This window comes from Bradysia coprophila (assembly GCF_014529535.1).
Source record: "Bradysia coprophila strain Holo2 chromosome X unlocalized genomic scaffold, BU_Bcop_v1 contig_20, whole genome shotgun sequence".
NCBI lineage: Eukaryota > Metazoa > Arthropoda > Insecta > Diptera > Sciaridae > Bradysia > Bradysia coprophila.
This window is the reverse complement of record NW_023503307.1, coordinates 3,292,513-3,309,619: the sequence shown is the minus strand read 5'-3', so window position 1 is coordinate 3,309,619 and position 17,107 is coordinate 3,292,513. Positions and strand designations below refer to the sequence as shown.

Here is a 17,107-nt window from a genome sequence, read left to right as displayed (position 1 = left end):
ATGGAAAACGCAGCATAATTCTCGATCCAATCAACGCAAAGTTGCTCGTGTGTGAAGGTAATGCAAATCGTCAGCGTTCGCTGTTCGCTGTTCGCTAACGATTTATATGGGATTGATGGAATGTGGTAAACGTGATTGCATGAATGTTGCAAAAGTATTTCAACGCTGCAAAAATTCCATTGAATTACGTGCACTTGCGCTGCACTCGATTCACCCGAAACTTGGGTTCCGTGTGTTGTTGCGAATTTGCATTACCTTATATTTAGCCAGAAATTCACGTTTTTGGTTGGTTTTCTTAAATTCTGACAATTTGTTATACACATTATGCCAGTTGTCTCACTCTAGACGTGTAAGCAGTAAATCCTAGTATAAATCGTACCAACATATGAAACACAGAACTAAGAAAATATTGCTAGGTATTTTGAGGTGAGTGTAATACGTTGCTACAAAATCTTCAAATTTCTATTTCAAAACTGAGAAATAAACTGAATTTATTAGTCGCATCGGTTTCAATAAAAAGTAAAAGTTAGGGATGTCGTCACTTTTGACTATTCATTTTTTTTACTAAGTTCACTGTTTTCGGGCATCTGCTTCGATGCGACGGAAACATCCATCAAAAATCACTTGCCGTGATTTTAGTTGATGGAAGAAATAAATGAATGGTGCACAACTTTCACTTTCTGTTAATCTTTTAAAAACGGGAAGCGTGTAGCAGAAAAATCATTAAATCTAGTACTTCATTTGTATCTTCAAGCGTTTGACATAAAATCTATTTTTATCATATATTTCGCTCTGTAAATTGATCGCTAGTTAGAGCTCATCGATTATTCTTAACGTTGTTGTCTATAGCAGATTACTAGCCGCTTTAAGTTTATTGTTTCTGTTAGATGTTCCAATTTATAGTGAGGAATGAAGACAGTTTTACAAAAGTTGGTCTTTATTCAATGACTGACTTACACCGAATAAACAGAAAATTTCCTTTGTTACAAATGTCAATGTGAATGATTTACCTTACATAGAATTTATGAGAATGTTAAGTTTACGACTTCAACAGTTTCTTGTGATGGATGTCTCCGTTTGTTTTTTTAATTGAAAATTTGCCCACTTTTTCTAAGAATTGTAAAATTATTAGACGCATCGCTTGCAATAACTATCCATAAATGTCGTCCTTTTTAATAACTAGTTATTTTGAAAATCCGTTTCTCGTTTTCGGTAGACGGTTGTCTATTGTAGAAGCTTACTCTTCCATCTAATTATTATTTCATTATTCCTCGAATAGATTGCTGCGTGAGCACGAAAATTAATATATCGACATAATGAAAGACAGATGTGTGATAAAAATCGTACGCGCAAATAAACCCACATTTTATATATCGACATATAAAAATATAAGGAAGTTTACTCAAAGTGTTGTATTATTTGAGTTCTTATACTACATATAACAATATTTTAGGTGAGCAAACACAAAAAGCTTCTTCAAAATTGTATTATATGCCTCATAGTGTATTTGTATTGATCTGTTTTATTTGTTATCTTTATTATAAGCAATATTGACCCATAAAATATTAAACTCGAATATTGATTTTTGTGTTCGGAAACGTGCTGTTACAATAACTAAATAATTTCGCACACAGCCAGACAGATATGGATGGGTTTTAGGTATAGCATTCTACCCTTAAATTATATTAATTGGAAATTGCTATTTGTTGATTTGATTGAATAATTTGAAAAGTTCATTATTTTATTGTGGCCTGTTTGACTTGTTTGCCATACACGTATGTGTAGTAATTGTGTATATACTACAATATGGATTGCACGCATTAAACTTTTATATGTAATTATTTACTCGAAACTGTGCGGTTTTCGAAAAGGGCAAATAAGTAATTAATTTTTTTGTTGTTGACTATACTTTAATTGAAATAAAACATAAACCAGAGTTAATTAAAAATCAACTGGGGAATTTACTGGCAATAATATTATGTAAGCAAGCAATGAATGGTCGATTTTTTTTTCATAATAATTCCGTTATTCGTTTGATATGAATCTAGTTTTTTTTATCGTTGTAATTGAAAAATAAAATCCGTTTCTCTGTCTCCTACAATTTCGCCTTCATCGATTCAATTGGCACTTCCCTCTACTAATTAGTGATTTATTTACATTAGCTGGAAAACCGGCAATTCAGCGGCATTTATTAAAAATTTACATTTTGGATTATAGTTATGAATCGTGAAAATTTTGAAATTAGATTGGGGGTAGTGTGACCGTACCAAAGTACGAACGTTTACCAAACGTACAGTACTATAGATTCCATATTGGGTTCACCAGTACGATATCAAGACTACACATATATAAGTCACGGGGAAAACCGTTTTATTATATACACCACTTCTGATGATTTTAAATACAAAAAATCACCACATCAAGTAGTGGCGATAGTCATCACGATAGATGCCTGATCTCCCCAAATGTAGTGTAAAATTAACTCAATTGTCTTCTAGACACCTAATACATCGGAATTTATACGATTTGCAGTCGACATCAGTGGCTTTCCATTTCTAAAAACGGTGCTCCTGTAGCAAAAGTATTCGAACTTAAATCTCTAAACAGATCAACGTCAGGGTTAACCTTCTTAAAGAGTAAACCTGGAATGCGTTCATTACTTGCAATGATTAATGCTGACCGGACACCGAACCCGAAATTTACCCCAACCTAAATATTGATTTCAGGTTCGATCTGAAACTAAATTTTCAATTTCTTATTCGACCTGAACCTGAAATGGTTGAACCCGAAATTGAAAATTCAGGTCAGATTTGGGTTCAACCATTTCAGGTTTAGGTCGAACACAAAGCTGATAATTCAGGTTCAGGTCAAGAAGAGGGTTTAACCTGAACTTAAAATGTGGATTTTCGCCCCAATATATGCAACGGAAAATGATGTGGCATACAAATGTGAACCTAAGCTCATCCAAGCCCTAATGTACTCCATAAATCGTTGAATGACCCTTCAGCAATGAAGCTTACTCAAAACATATAACACTAAAATTTTTGTTCATTCCGGCAAACCACAGCTGGCCCATTTACCCTAGATCTAAACCGCGAATAATTCGCATTACAATCAGAAAATTATTTTATATTTATTTCTGCCACCTAGCTTGTTTATTGAAAACGGCGGTCCCGGTGTCACACAAACTATGAACATAATTATTGGTAGGGCATATTGGTTTTATCTAATCGTATTTTAATCTACAAGCGTTATTAGTATTATTAAATTTACCAACAAATTTTGAAAATGATTATTTTATCAAACATAATTAAATTATGTTGATTTTCCTTGATTATTAAGCTCTTTTCACATTTTATAGTATTAGTATTGGATATGGTTTATAATTTCAATGGATAATCAAATTACGAATTTGAAAATTTGGTAAAATTGAATAAGTAATCTCGATGTTACGTGATCGTAAATGGCGATACCAAAACTTTCCGGAATAAGACGGTTTCCAGAAACGAATGGAATACACTTGGGGGATGTGTATGTTATAACAAGCAAACCAAACATCATACACGTTCCGAGAAATGTATAGTTTACTTGATTTCTCCAGAACATTTGTACGCAAAATAAATTTAAATGAGCCGAAAAAGCTAAGCATTCGATCGGAATAGAAAAAACTATTTCCCAGATATAATAGTAAAATGCTGAAATCATATATGCGATCGATGACAAAATTTTATTATTCATAGTACCACCGATTACGTCAATGACGCGTTACAAGTCGATTTCTATTGGATGAAATTTATTTTTTTTTTTTCAAATTTTAAAATTTCCATTTAATTTGTAAAATATGCAATGTACAAAGCTTCATATTTATGATATTTTCATAAATTACATGTTGACATAATTCATTTTTTATGGGTACAATGTACAATTCAATATGATTATTATAATATATAAAATAGCGTGGTTAGCAATAAAGGATTTTATTATTATGGTGCTTGCATGCATATACAAAAAAAGCACACTTCGTTGCTCCCCAGTGGTACCCGCTTCAAACACCGAGGACTAGTGGGAACGAATACAATAGTACATTACTTCGATGGGGCAAATGATGGAAATGGTTCTTCTTGTGTGAAATTTACACACGAGAAGTATACCATTTCCATCATTTGCCCCATTTGCCAAGTAAGATGTATTTTATTCAAAAATTTGAGGTAAAGTTTTGGCTCCGTGAAGTAATGTTAACTTTACCTCACGTTTTTAAATAAAAAATGAAAATAAAAAAATCCCCCGGCACTGAGCCGCTGATTTTAATTTTGTGTTCGTGTTTAGTTGATTTAAATACCGATCACACTCGTGGTTCTCGTGTATTAAATCATTACACATTCATAAACGAAGAATTTATAGAGAAAATGTCAAATTCGCTTGAATACAATCCAATATTTGTATGTTGGTTTTTTTTGTGTTGTTGTTGTGTTCTTGTTGTTGTCGGATGCATGTGAACTGAACGTTTTTTTATAGTGTGTACCATATACATTCGAATGTGAACAATTCACAAAAATGTCCTGGTGAAACTATTGGGTGTATTTTTGTTGTTCTGCCGACTCTCAATGCCTGGTTTGGGTATTTTAAAATGAATATCTGGTCTGTTTCGGAATTTAATTAAAATTAACTTTTTTTTGTGTGTGTGTTTTTGTTGTCACCGATGATGCAATATATATAAACGCACATCTATCAATGCTTCTACGTAACAATGAGTGGAATCAAAGTTTATTAGTGTTCGATCTAGCAAATAATTCGTTGTTGGCCGAATATATATGGTATAATCCTAGAAAATTTAATATTGTGACTGCAAATTGGATAGATATCTTTTATATGCGGTCGTTTATCACTAATTGGTAGCCCGAACTGATAGAATATTGGTTAAAATACAAACACAAACGGATGTGTTCATCATAACAATGATATGAATCTATAAATTAGGGTTATATCACTCCCGTAGTGCGATCATTATAATGTACAAGAAAATGCATTATTCTGCCCGCTTTTGCCCAGACAAACCACAAATAAAATGATTTCCGTTTTTGATGTTATGTGAACTATAAAAGGGTAATGGCCCTCGGCACTCCAAAACTACAAAACATCGCTCCCACATCTATATATATTGAAGCCTAACCTCATAAAATTATTGATCGACCAATTTTTTGTTATCCAAAATGTATCCAACCATTCGGTATTATTATTATGAACTGGCATATACACCACCATCATAAACGAGTAGATATAGGGAAAAAAACCTTTGATGATGTCTACATTACCACTACCGAAAAAAATCCCAATAATATTACGTGAGAATAAAGTGAAAGAAACGTAAAAAAAAGGAAAATCTATCGGATTATATGTGAAGCTGTAATATAAGCTATTTTTCATCCTGCCATTCTATTTGGTGGTAGAGATAAAAAATGATTTTATTAAAATTTTCAAATTTCCCACTCGCACACATCCACGTAGATTATAGACGTATACATATACATGTGTCATGCATGTTGGAACTCATAGATCTATAGATATTTAGACAATATATCCCAATAAATATCTTCATTTCGTTGATCAACCATGGCTTTTCATCCATATATCCATTATAGAGATGATATCCTCGTTTCCCGTTAATAGATAAATCATTTTTCTTTTGATTAAATCATGTAATGTAATGAAATATTTTTCTTATGATTGTTGGTTCACGTGTTTAAAAAATTTTCACATGGCATATGGGGAGTGGTGTGTTTTTTTTCTCCTTCTTCTCTTCCTTGTTATTATTCTTGATGTTCTGTATACGATGTGAAAAAAAACGTTTTATTAAGATCACGAAATCTGAGTCACAGACTTTTTTTTTCTCTTCATACTCCCTTCCGTTCAAGAAAGCGTGTTAAGGTTCTGGACAACGTGCATTAAACGAAAAAAAAAATAATTTCTTGCTGATGCCGAAACACGAGTTTAGCGTACACAAAATATTGTACGGGCCAATATATCTTTTAACTTGTGGCAGCCCATGGGTTTATAGAGAATATTATACTTAATGCGTGGCGATGCTTACATGTTTTTTTCCACACACGATAGGGGTAAACATAGGGATATAAAATTTAGGAAATTATTGACAGCAGGTAAATAATGGAATTTGGCGTATATTGAGTTATTAAGGATAGAGGATAAGAAAATTGTTATTGAGCTGAATGTAATGTTCCATGTGTGTTACGACAAAACGAAAATAATAAAACTCGAAAGATATTATGGGCGGAATAGTTAAACTCTCATGTTCATATTATTATAGATTTTTTTTTCTTCTCTCGTATATTTATCCCGAGATAAAATTGGAAAAGGTAAACAATAAATTTCCGTTTATAGATGGGCTCCATAATTATTTTTCCGATAAAGTAATATACTTTTAGATTAGATTTTCGTTTTCAATACCATCGAAAAGAAGCAGAAAAAAAAACTGAACAACGAATACGAAGGTATTGTGAATTAAGTGTATCGATCTTCAATCAAACATCTGGGGTCGCAATATATTTAAACACAAGAAGAAGAGAAGAAAAAAAACAACAACAATTGCGGTGATGGAAAGACAAGAAAACAAACATACGCACACCCACAAATCCACCAAACCAAACCAAACCAGTCTGTAAACTAGCTAGCTAGCAATTATTATTTTTGTAATTAAATTTCAATTTCAAAATTCAAACAATCATACGAATATTTTCGGAAAGTTTCAAGTTGCGGAAGCAATTTTGACGAAAAGTTTTCTGTTTCAAAGAATGTGTGTACACAAATTCGAAACTTCGCTTTCCGCAAGGGTTTAACGGTAAACACGCACCAGCCATACTTACGAATATATATAGACAGAGAGCATACCTTGCCACATTTTCGCGGTTCATATTTCCCTTTTTATTGTGGATACAAATATTCATAACTTAACATTTTTCTTTCGACAATAACACAAATTTATATCTGGCATCTGGGGGAATTTAAATTGGAAAATTTATTTATTTTTCGTGTGGTGGAACCGTACGTGCTCTGATCAAATTTCAAAGATTTTTCTTAAGAAAAATGTAAGTGAAAATTAAATGGGACCAACTGTTTTCATAGACATGTGTTAGTGTATAGGTGTAAACGCGTTACAACGCTGCGTATACATCATAATATGCGTATATTATACATTATTTAAGCATAAACTCAATGAGCAAAAATTTTCTTTCCGTGTAAATTCATAAAATTGAATTAGCAGAGAGATAATTCCCTATACAATTCTCGTAAATATTTTATGCATTTTTTTTGTTGTATTTATTGTAACACACACATATCGTGTAGATCTTATAAGCATTTTGAAATATTTTAACCCGGATTTTCGGTATAAGGATTGCACACATCGTTCGTTTAAATTTAAACGTTTTGAAACGCTTTCGCTCTTTGGCTAAATACATAAGCTCAAGTAACACATTTCTCTATCTGAGTTTTATATTACCGCTATACCATATACTATTACACTATAACACACACCATATATATATAACATGTATAAAGGTGTTTAGCGTACAGACGCTAAACTTCTACAACATACCTCTTTTTTTAAGAAGAAATTTTCTTAAAAGCCGCCGCGCCGCGCCGTGTCGGTAAATCCTAGAGATGTATAAATATCTAGAAGCTTTAGGATACAAAGGCACACGAGTGTGTATATGATTAAATATGGAATGTACGTATATACAATACACCTATTTGCCTGTATTACATATATAAATTGTACGTATAACCCATGTGAACAACTTATTGCTCCATAATTCCAGGGATTACGCCAGCAAAAGTATGTTTGCTGTTTCTTGTATAATAAATTTTGACATAATGTTAAGTGAATTTAATTGACTAATACTTGAATGAGCACCTTAAGACATGTAATTTTCGTTAATCCTGGTAGATGCTGGCAACTTCAAGTATAAATGAAGAGGATGAAACGTGTGCATCCTGTGCTGTGATATTTGGCAACACCATAGTGATACATATTTATGCGTTGTAACGTACAAAACAGCTCTTAACTTTACTGGATTTTTTTTTCATCTGTAAAGAGAGTGCTTGAGCTTGAATGTCGAAACATTACATAACAAAGACTTATTGAAGTAATTATTGAGGCATTCAATATGGAGCCAACAGTATATTTAGTACAATAGATCGGACTTTAAGTGCCATTCAATAATCAATTATACAATCAGCATCATCTCGATTTATGATTAATATATTTGATGGAAATGGGGATAATGACCGAAATGATTGTGCCTGTGTTATTTAATTTACTGTCGGAAGCGAATTTCCGATCCGGAATTTTATCAGATCGTATGTTGACACACTGTGTATAATGCTATGTGAACGGTGTTAAATTAATTGTAATATGTCTGCACACGTTGTGAAATTTATAATTTGAAAGACGAAAAAAAAACCGCTAAGTTTTTGGCTACGTAATTTATCACCTCCGCTAAGATGTTTCGCAAAGTATCCGACTTTACATTTAAATGTTGTTTACACTCAATTTCACATTGTTACACGCCAAAGAGAGTGTGCTCATATTTCAACGTTTTCAACATTATTTTGATGAAAATATTCTCAAAAGTCTTGTAAGACGTAAATTGTGTTTGTTTTAATGTGTGCAGTTTATTGTGAAAATTATAGAAATTATAAAGCAATTAACAAGCAGATTGTACCTTAGTTTTCCCGTAGTCGAAATGTATAAGAGCTTTATATCCACATCCACCATACACCGTACATATATATACACGTATACGAAACAATACATAACACACGTATACCTTCATTATATTAAAATATGTACAAAAGCGAAAAGTGCTAGGAAGTCGACATGGAGTATTATACTACAGACGCGAACTTTATTAATTTAAAGTTAAAATAAATAATTTGTTTCAAATCCAACATTACATGTTTGGGTGAATGGAGACCCACTCGTGTGAAACAAAAGTAGCAAAATATCAAAGGAAGGAGAAAAGTTTGTTAGTATATCTGAAAATTATTTTGTATTTTGAGTGTGGCAAACATTTGGCTGAAGTTTTGGTTTATAAATGCAAACTCAGCGCATAATTTGCTACGGTTTTTTTCTCCAGTTGAGAATATTTATTTGATTTAACAAAACTTTCATAATTTAAATGAGCTCAATTGATATAAGACTTAAGAAAACTATAACTTTAGGCAGCAAACAGTCAATAGAAACTTGTAATGCAAGCTCTCTTTGAGAGCATACGTAGAAAAAGGCAGATTTTGAGAGTTTCCGTCGCGTCGTATGGTCGTTTCTGAAGAGCGGAACCATATTTATTCCAAACCTGTTCATGCTTCATCGTTTCCAAAGGATGGTCGTTGTCGACTGTCTGCCGAAAATTCCTGAATTCTGGTGTCTCTCAAATAACATCGGAATACAACGTAGGCACTTCGAGAAACGTTTTGTCTGTGCGGCGGAAAATTTTGTGAATTTTCGGCAATTTTATTACCCTAAAAAATAAAGACAATAAACCTCTAGCTATTTTTTTTTTTTTGTTCCAGAATCGTTGCAGGAAGCGTGCTCTGAAAAGAACGTTGTTACAAAATTTAGACATTTTTTTATTAACACTATCGTATTACCAAGTAACGGTAATGTGTATCAAGTAGCTCTTAGGCGTCATTAGTTAATTACTACTGAATTAATTACAAACACTAAATTCGTGTACATAATGCAAAATTATAAATTATTAATTAGCCCCAATGAAACTGGAACATCTCATTCATGAATGTACTCCTAACTTTTCATGTACATTAAATAATGAATACAACATTGGATGAATATAAAAGAGGTACATCTTGAGTCCTCTACATTGCCATTGTATTTCACATTTAGCATTGAACAATTTCAACAAAGCTACTTTCGGTTTCTATTGTATACTTTTTGCCTAGAAAAGGGTGTGTTTTTGTACGATAACAATAAAACTGTTGCCTTTGCTCTCTTTACTGAGTTGTTTCCAGTAAAAGGTAAGACATGATATTTACCAAAACGGCGTAAAAATGTTACTTATTTAACGACAAGAATTTGTTTTTACTGCCAATGGTAGAGAACATGGCGAAGAAAAAAATGATGATTAAGGATTTGGATAAATATTTGTCTGTCTTGTATACAGTATTTACTGCAGTGCCGGACTGGCTCAAAAAAGCCCTTCGGGAAAAAATCCAAAAGGACCATCTTTTTGGGAGACTGATATGAATACATACGACTGCGTATGCTTATAATTATAATTTAGAAGCTATACGAAAAGGTATGGGCCATTTGCATCGAATACGAATAGTGTCGCTATTATTGTTCATATTGTTCAACGAGCGGAGCGAGCGAAAAAAAATCGACTAAAAAACCGAACATTTTTTTCTGGTTCACGAATTGAATAAAAAGAAGTTTTGTTAATTAAAGATAAGAAAAATTTCATTAAGGACAATTTTTGCGTTGTACAATGACTTCATTATCTTATACTAATTTTCTTAACAAGTTTCGTTGAGTAGACTATGGTTCGAATATCTCCACCACTTCGTTCTTTGTAACACAAAGTAGTCTTCCTGTCTACCAACTACTCAACCAATTCGATCGATCCCACATTTTTTTTTCGAAATATTTAAACTTTGCGCGAAAATTCACAAGTGTCGGGTAATCACCAGAGTGGAAATAGCTTTTTAAATGAGTCCTCTCACTTACTTGCACACAAAGCAAAATACTCTTTTCATAATGTCGCATCCGCATAGACAAAACCTCAGACTGAATCCTATAACAAAATTTCTAAACCTGTCATAGGCGCATTGAAAGGGGACATTTAGAGACAAATGACAATATTGGCGATTGCATGAAAATCTTAAAAAGCCCAGGCAAAATGCCCTTTGGATATCCACCGAATTTACAGTTTGGCCAGTCCAGCACTGGTATTTACCAAACGAGAGTAATGGATTTAGTTGGGTAAAGGCCGAAAATTCTAACCATAAGCGATGTGTATACAAATTTTCTCGATAAAATACGGTTGTTTTTGTGGCCGTGAACAGAACAAAGCACAAACGTTAAGTATATAAGTAGAACAGTGGAATAATACCAAAGAAAAAACAACCCTGGTGCTATAAGTTCTATCGTATCGTTGACGTAATTGAGTGATTTAAAATTTCTTTAGCGTTAATTTTATATTTGCGTATTTATGATGGCAACGAAGTATCGGAAACTCTCGGATAATGCGGAACTTCTGATTGCTAGAATAATAGATGAAAGATAATGTGATATAAGGATCATTGCTGATGGTGAACTGAATATTTTAGTGATTTAATGCTATTTTATGTTGCGAAATGAATATATAAGTTACGCTACCCGATGAATGGATACTCTTTACGTAATTCGATTCAATAAAGAGTTGTTTTTGATGTTCTAATTAAATTTACAAAAGGGTTTATGTAGAACAATTTCAGCATTTCCATTTGCTTTCTGTAACAATAGCGCTTGTGTGTCTCTGTATATATTTCGATTCATGGAAATGAGTTTTAACCATTCCATTAGCACACGTACAAAATCTTTGAGTAAAGTGTCTGATGGAATTAGAAATTCCGAAAAATTTCTTTGTTTATGTATTTCGTTGCATTAAGCAAATAATATTCGTCCATGATTTACCGTTTTAATTCAAAATATTTCGGTTTTCTAGGTATTCCTAAAGTCTAGATGAAACCATCAATCCTTAAAAAAAAGACGACAGAAACTCATGCAAGCAAAAGATTCCAATCACTTTGTACTCCATAAATTTAAGAGATATTCTCATTGACAAATACAGCTAAATTGTTAGCCAGTTATTGCTGGTCGTCCAATGTGTTCATTAAAATTTGAATTGAAAATTTGGATCATAGCGATCGGATGTCATTTTTAACATTTTAACTTTGAGCGAAATGTGTTGATGCTCAAAGAGTATCAATTGGCGCAAATTTACCATATTCAACCGGTTGGTTGCTCTTTAAATTGAAAGGGCAGAACCTCAATGAAATTGCTAGGATCTCCTGAAAATTAGGATTCATATAGCAGAGGCTATGAAGTACATATCTGCAACCAATATAACTTTTTGATATGCAGATTGAAGCACGTTGTACCACACGTGTAACCCTAATTTTGTTAGCCAAAGACAAATTTAAGACAAATTCAGTTTTACAGGAAAGGGCAATCAAATTTCAGCCTAGGTTTGCTTCGCCTGGTTCACTCACTGGCTAAGTGTGTTTCTATAGATTTAATAGTACACGCATGCGTGTGGTAGCGGTGAGCCGTATAAACACTCATAGCCAGTTTTGTTTGTATGAGTGAATCAGCTGAAGCAAATTTTGACTGAACATAATTGTGCGCGACGCTGTATCATGTATTTGATAAGAGAATTCTTGTCTGTTAGGTCGCATACCGACCAAAGACTTTGGTAATTCCAGCGTTGGCTTTTAATAACGCATTGTTCATTATTCAACTTCCCTCATCGGTATAAACATGCAGTCCACAAATCAACAGTGTACATACCCCCGACTAAGGTTTACCATAATTAAAAAAAATTAAATTTTCATTGCTATTATGCAATCAAATACAAACTGTGAAACGATCTGGTTTATTCATGACACTAGTTCTAACTTTCGATGTTTAATTGTTATTTGAGTAGATGATTTGAACGATAAACATCCTCATATGCTAACTGACATTTATTTTTGGTAAAAATTCGATTTCAATGTTTCCTGTCACAATAACAAAGAATAATTTGCATTTAAAATAGAACCTTCTTCGTTGCAATAGAATTGCTACATTCTTCATTTTATTTTTGAACAAAGTAGCCAAAAAATACTTTTTTTTACACAATCAAAAACTATACTTCAGTTTATATGACGAAAAAAAGTAGAAAAAAAATTCTCCAGGGTTTCCACCGGCAACACTTTATAGTAAAGCCCTAACATACAAAACACAATACTTTATATATACAACATAGAATGAGCTGCTATCCAACAAACAACGATATTGTAGATGGAAAAATATCTATAGCAAATTCCGAAAAAGTATGGCAGAATATATAGTTTGAGCACATTATGCTATAAAAAGCAGTATGAAGGTAATAGCTTCGTTATGGTTAGCAAGATATTATTATTTTCGAGAGTATTTTTAAAAGGAAATATGAAAATGTGTATTATGCCATTTTGGTATACGAAGTTTACATTATTATAATAAGCCATAAACTCATTGAACGAATCTGATCTTCCAGCGTATTATGGAAATGATGTAAAGAGAGTTGTTAAGGTAATATAGGTATATTGCGATAGAAATAAGTAAGTTACTTTTCGTAAGTTTAAAAGGACTGTTATGACTGAGCCAGAGTGGCGGAAGTTTGTTTTTTTTTGAGTGTTGAATAGTGATTACTGAAAAATCTCGTGAAAATAAACATTTTCAATCACCTTATACGAAAATTAACATTTTAATGTTGTCGTATACGTTTTCTGGTAGCCAATTTGTTGTGCTTGAACAGACGACTTCCAATTTCATCTTTTTTACTGAAATGTACCATGTAAAGAGAAAAAATGCGCTACGGAAAAGCTCAAAAATATAAGGAGATTATAATCTGCGCAAGTAAACTGTCTCATTAAATTATTGCAACCGTCCGAATGGAATCTCATTTTCTTTGGATTCATGGCAAGTTTTCTTTAGTTATAAATAATGTAAACTGTGGACTTAAACGCATTCATAACAAATAATGAAGTCTTCCGAGAAAGTCTTTGCTTTGTGCAATATACGTTTCAACCACAGTGATGACAAGCTCATCAACAAAACTCAAAACTTTACTGTTACTAAGTGGCGTTTGGAGAATGACAAAATTCTTTTTTGAATTATGTCTTGATATGTTTGTCTGAGCCAGGCGATGTACGGGCTGCTAAAAAAATAGTAACTTGTCAGTCAGTCTTTCACCGCTGTCATATAATTGATTAAAAAGGAAATGACTTTCAATGTTATAGTATTTTTTGTACCAAGCCAGGAAAAGTCGACTTTTTCTGCATCAGTTCTAAGTTTAGGACCTGAAAAAATCACTTTCCTGTCGAGGTACAAACAACGTTTTGTGCACCCTCGCGCAGGAAAATATTTTATAAAATTTCATTCTCGCCGCAGATCGAAAAGAACTATTATTGAACGTAAAGCTTGTGCAGAATCAGCAACAGCAGAACTTCACCAGCTGATCAACAAACACACTCTACTTGTATAATATTCAATCAAAAGACAACGAGTTTACTACAGTCATACGTGTTATGTGCGCACATTGATGATCTTAACTTATGTATGCACTGTATGTAGCTTGTCTTTGAATTGATTTGGATACAAAGGTATTGACTTTGTCGAACAGCTGGAGATTGCTGATTGCTGATTCTGCACAAGCTTTACGTTTAATAATTGTATACATTTCAATGCTATCTCCTATGCTATCTATTAAGAAAAAGGCATGTTTTAGTTGTCTGGTGCAGAAAAACGTTTTCCTGGTAATGAGAGGGTCTCAAAGAGTAGAAGCATAAGCAGTGAAACTATTCTTCTGGGGTTCTAGCCTTTGACTCTTCAGCCCTAGGTAGGGTAGATTTAGGGTAGATTGTTATTATTATGTACCGATCCATAACGTCACAACCGATTCATCATCACCAATATACTGTCATTGCTTTACAATATATTGTAATTTGTGCAGCTCTGCACTTTTGAGTGGCATTGTCACTCTTGATTTAGGACTAAATATACCACAGATTACAATTTTCTAAAGCTCGGTATACGACTGATCTAGTAATACAGTTAGGTAAAAACAGAACAGCATTCACAATCACAAAGATGGATTTTATGTATACCCGAATTGCAGACATAGCTTTTTGCATCCATGTTGTTTCATATCAGATTGTGGCAAAGCAAAATCTCGTTTACACTGCGTACATAAAACCTACAAAAACTTTTTATTCTCCCGTCTCAACCACAATGAGCTAGTTCTCTATTATCCTATTTTATGTAAGTATATATTTCTTGGTTGGATCTATTATGAAGCCTATATAGCGCACAGCTACAGAAAATACTTTAAAATCTTCTAATTTCTTGTAATAACTCCTACCGAATTTTATCTCAAAAATTCATTTTAAAATCCAATTTTACCCTCAAACGAAAGACCATTCAGTAGTAACTCAAAATTACGATCTCATTTAAAACTTCTTAAAAACTTTTCAATCTAATCATAGTTTTATCTTTTGTTAACCTCAATGAGAAATACGTGCATACCGACGAAGAGAACATATTTTAAGAGTTTATTCAAACAAAACAAAGTCTGAAAGCAAGATTAGTGTTGTTATGTATTTCGAGCTCTTGAGGTTGTGCTTTCTATCATATTAATAGATGCAGAACATCAAGCACATCGTAAAGTATACACAGCGAGCTTTTTCCAGCTATTGAAAGCGACAAGTTAAAGTTCCAGCGCTGAGTACAAAAAAAGAGAGAAGTGAAAGAAAAAAAAAACTTAAAATCTCATTAGCCTACTTACGAACATTACGAAAACCAGACAACAAAATTCAGTTTATGTAAATTATTTCGGGAAAGTTTTCCTTAAATTTCATCGTAAAATTTAACATAAACATTATAGTACGTTAAAGGTATGCCAGAATTATATAGTTGAAATTATACACATAAATATACCTAGCAATGTGAAAGGGAGAAAGAATGGGGAAAAAAATTGCGGTAAAATTGTTTAGAATGGAGGTATTTTTTGATGACATTCCATAAACTTTTATGAACATTATTCTACCTTTTATGTTTGTGTCCCTGGTTCAATATTACACGTATCGGCGTATGTAACATACATATACATACCCCCGCCATATATTGAGTGTTGATATGTGGCATCTGTTCGAAAGTGTCGGAACAAGGCAAGAAAATGCATAATCTATGTAAATTACAATTTCAATCTTTCGATGTGTTTCTAAAATTCCACACTTTTTATATTATTACGGTGGCATGTGTATGTGGCATAGTTTTGAATTATATGATCAATACATCATGATGGTCTCAGATAGTCAACGAAACTGTAAAATTGTTGACACATCGAATAACTATGACTGTCTCAAAATCCTACACAACAGTTCCTTCATGGGTCCCTTCCGCATCATTGTCATTGCTTCTATCCAATTAACTCGCAGCAGATATTTATCGGTTGGACTTCCGCGATTTTCTTTTCCCTATCAGTTCGCACTTTTCCAATACCTAAAACATGGACATGCCAAAACCAATTTGGCATTCCACTATCCATTCCGACTGAATCACTTCGTTTTGAACATGGCCTATTTCAGTGAGATTGATTTCCCATAATTTCTTATGGGCAATGGGGGATTGAAGTTTTGACCAATTCGACGCAGAACGTTATTCTAAGCAAAATATTCTTCTACGGTATGCCTCTAAAATGCACAGATTTTTTTATAAAATTAATTTTGTTTACAAACCCTAAATCGACCCTTTGTCGGCCGCCTAAAATGTGCCAGAGGCCGTTTTGAGTCGCGATGAAAATAAGTATGTGTAAGGTGTTCTGCAGCAAGAACTACATGGGTATCGACAATTTTAATCGAAAGAATTTCTAAAAACAGTGTAAAATCAAAAATATGCGGCCGCCATTTTGTAATTTTCTTACGGGTGGCTGTACGTTTTGCTGTTTAGACGAACTTATAAAAATATCAGTGCATTTTAGAGACATACAGTTGAACAATTTTTTGTTTAGAATAATGTTTTACGTCGGTTAAAAATAACTTATAAAACCTTCAATCCCCCATTCTCGCAAGCATTTGCAAAATTCTGGCAAATAAATTTTCAAAAATTATGGGAAATTTCGAAAATCAACTCTGGGCCATAGTGTTTCACAATTAGGATAGAGCATTCAGACACCATATTTTGAATCAACGTAAAGCATGATTCTAAGCCAAAAATTGTATGCCACCAAAATGAACTGAGTTTTTTTATTGATTAGTTTAAACTTCAAAATGTGCACCCGTCCATCAAAAGATACGA

At 33.0% G+C, this 17,107-nt stretch overlaps 1 protein-coding gene and 2 long non-coding RNA genes across 3 annotated transcripts in view; 1 reads left to right on the top strand and 2 right to left on the bottom strand.

The window, feature by feature from the left end:
* LOC119068678 (protein amalgam) overlaps positions 1-17,107 on the bottom strand; it is a 185,444-nt gene that overhangs the window by 86,444 nt on the left and 81,893 nt on the right. The gene's annotated exons all lie outside the window — the stretch shown is intronic.
* On the bottom strand, positions 183-16,849 carry LOC119068685. The gene is made up of 3 exons (XR_005086203.1): positions 16,766-16,849; positions 10,428-10,435; positions 183-193 (listed from the first exon to the last, which is right to left on the bottom strand). It is a non-coding gene; the product is annotated as an uncharacterized LOC119068685 (long non-coding RNA).
* LOC119068683 lies at positions 12,934-14,089 on the top strand. Its single transcript, XR_005086202.1, has 3 exons — positions 12,934-12,946; positions 13,373-13,375; positions 14,053-14,089. It is a non-coding gene; the product is annotated as an uncharacterized LOC119068683 (long non-coding RNA).